The following is a 3115-nucleotide window of genomic DNA, read 5'->3' as shown; positions in this document are numbered from 1 at the left end:
TTACTTGGAGATGTGAGAAATATAAAGAAATTTTCCACTTAATAACAGCAATCACAATAAGCACTCCATGGAATTCCCCAGGCCAGAATACTGGAGTGGGTAGCCTTTCCTTTCTCCAGGGGATCTTCCCAACCCAGGGATTGAACTCAGGTCTCCCACATTGCAGACAGATTCTCCTCCACCAGCTCTCCACCACAAGGAAAGCCCCAATAAGCATTCACTATGTATCAATTCAGGCTTCCCTGGTGGCTTAGAGGGTAAAGCGTCTGCCTGCAATGCAGGAGACCCAGGTTCGATCCCTGGGTCAGGAAGATCCCCTGAAGAAGGAAATGGCAACCCACTCCAGTACTCTTGCCTGGAAAACCCCATGGATGGAGGAGCCTCGTAGGCTACAGTCTGTGGAGTCACAAAGAGTCGGACATGACTGAGCAATGACACACATTCATGCTTTCAGGGCTAAAGACCTATTGTAACCAAGAAGGACCCTACGGGGCCTTCCCAGAACAGACTCCACTCAGGGTCTTCCACCTGCTCTAGGCTGCAGAAAACTATAGCCTCCTAGGCCTTCCCCAAGTTTCAAAGAGCACATTTAATCAGAAAAACGAGATAATGTAGAAAGAAAGGAAAACAGTCGAGCAAGACAAAATAATAATAGTTTAGCCATTAAATAAAGACAAGGACCTTAAGGTCTGATAGCTGGGCTTCCCTGATAGCTCAGCTGGTAAAGATTCTACCTGCAATGAAGGAGACCCTGGTTCGATTCCGGGGTCAGGACAATCCCTTGGAGAAGGGATAGGCTACCCACTCCAGTATTCTTGGGCTTCCCTGGTGGCTCAGCTTGTAAAGAATCCACCTGCAATGGGGGAGACCTGGGTTCGATCCCTGAGTTGGGAAGATTCCCTGGAGAAGGTCATGGCAACCCACTCCAGTATTTTTGCCTGGAGAATCCCCATGGACAGAGGAGCCTGGCAGGCTACAGTCAGCGGGGTTGCAAAGAGCTGGACACGACAGCGACTAAGCACAAGCACAGCACAGAGTCTATAGGGAATCCCCTGAGCCATGTCCTTTGAGCTGTTTTAAAGATACTGAAACCCCCAGCAGGTGGAAAGTTATCTGTATGCTGCCTATGAGCAGGTAGACCCAGACCAGTTGGAACCAGAAGGTTGATGATGCTGACTCCTCACCACCAGCCAACCAGAAGAATGTCCACGAGCTGGTCACACACCCCACAATGCCCCTCCCTCACCCTGTCTTTAAAAACCTTTCCCTGGAAAACTTCAAGGAGTCCAAGTCTTTTGAAGAGTGGATACTTGCACTCCTCGCTTAGCACCCGCAATAAGTGCAATACACCCTGCATGTTCCTTCACAACAACCAGTGTCTTTGCCATGACAGTCAACAGAGTAGATTGACTTTACTTTGGGCAAATGGACCCAAGTTTGGTTTACTAACGCTGTGAGGCCAACACCTGCCCATTTTGCAGGGGAGGACTAAACAGAGTGGTCAGTTAGCAGGTCCAGGCTGATCCAATGGTCAAGTTAACATTCTCCGGCTCCGTTTACTTGCTAACCCATCTGGTTGAATTCAGTGTTTCCCAACTCAGGTTGACTTCAGCACAATGAAGTTCATTTTATTTGATGGGCCAGGGAAGGAACTGATGGGTTGCTTAGTTTTTCCCTTGCTTGGTTTGGGTTCATTATGTTTTAGTTTCCAGGGTATCCAATAAAAACATTGACTGCATTTTTCACTTCTCAGCTTTAAAAAGTGTTGTGTTGAATACTGCCTCACCGTGTCTTTACCACAGACATCACAGTGGGCACAGTCAAGCAGGAGTGTCAGCTCCACGGTCTCTCCAACTCTTCTCATGAAAGGAGGCAGCTCCCAGCTCAGGGGATCCCAGTCCCACTGCTGTCCAGCAATGAGACCCTTTTCTACCTTTCCTTTGTCTACAAAGTGAGGTCAGTCAGTTCAGTCGCTCAGTTGTGTCCAACTCTTTGTGACCCCATGAATTGCAGCACGCCAGGCCTCCCTGTCCATCACCAACTCCCAGAGCCCACCCAAACCCGTGTCCATCGAGTCAGTGATGCCATCCAACCATCTCATCCTCTGTCGTCCCCTTCTCCTCCTGCCCCCAATCCCTCCCAGCATCAGGGTCTTTTCAAATGAGTCAGCTCTTCCCATCAGGTGGCCAAAGTACTGGAGTTTCAGCTTCAGCATCAGTGCTTCCAATGAACACCCAGGACTGATCTCCTTTAGGATGGACTGGTTGGATCTCCTTGCAGTCCAAGGGGCCTCTAACGAGTCTTCAACACCACAGTTCTAAAGCACCAATTCTTCAACACTCAGCTTTCTTTACAGTCCAACTCTCACATCCATACCTGACCACTGGAAAAAACATAGCCTTGACTAGCTGGCCTTTGGTGTCTTTTTCTAAAATCTTGTTTATTTATTTTTGGCTGCCCCGGGTCTTCCTTGCTGTGTGTGGGCTTTCTTTAGTTGTGGTGTGTGGGCTTCTCATTGTGGTGGCTTCTGTTGTTGCAGAGCACAGGCCCCAGGGCGCTCAGGCTTCACTGGCTGTGATACATAAGCCTAGTCATGGCACATGGAATCTTCCCAGACAAGGGATCAAACCCATGTCCCCTGCATTGGCAGGCAGATTCCCAACCACCAGGGAAGTCCATATAAAGTGAGATATCTTCAGTAGATCTCCTTCAGCTGCTTTCCAACAACCATGATTGGTAAGTGGTAGGGCTTAGCTGATGTTGGCTTCTAGACCCCAACTTTAGCCTAGACTTTAAGGTCCTTCTTTCTTCCACAGAAGACAAGGATAAGTGATTCTAATTACATTGTCCCAGCACAGGTTTTGCTCTGGAGTCTGACTGTCACTCCACTGGTTAGGATTTCTATATATTTTGTTCAATCCCCTTGAAGAATGAAAGTGTTAGTTGTAGCCTGCCAGGCTCCTCTGTCCATGGGATTTCCTAGGCAAGAATACTGGATTGGATAGCCATTCCCTTCTCCCTGGGATCTTCCTGACCTAGGGATTGAACTCAGGTCTCCTGCATTGGCAGGCAGTTTCTTTACTGTCTAAGCTACCCAGGAGGTCCCTTGAATGCC

At 48.6% G+C, this 3115-nt stretch overlaps 1 non-coding gene across 1 annotated transcript; it reads left to right on the top strand.

The window, feature by feature from the left end:
* Positions 1 to 239: 239 nt before the first annotated feature.
* Positions 240 to 312, top strand: TRNAC-GCA (transfer RNA cysteine (anticodon GCA)). The gene has a single exon. It is a non-coding gene; the product is annotated as a tRNA-Cys (tRNA).
* Positions 313 to 3115: the final 2803 nt, after the last annotated feature.

Source organism: Bos javanicus, chromosome 1 (assembly GCF_032452875.1).
Source record: "Bos javanicus breed banteng chromosome 1, ARS-OSU_banteng_1.0, whole genome shotgun sequence".
NCBI lineage: Eukaryota > Metazoa > Chordata > Mammalia > Artiodactyla > Bovidae > Bos > Bos javanicus.
This window is presented reverse-complemented; position numbering and strand designations above follow the sequence as displayed.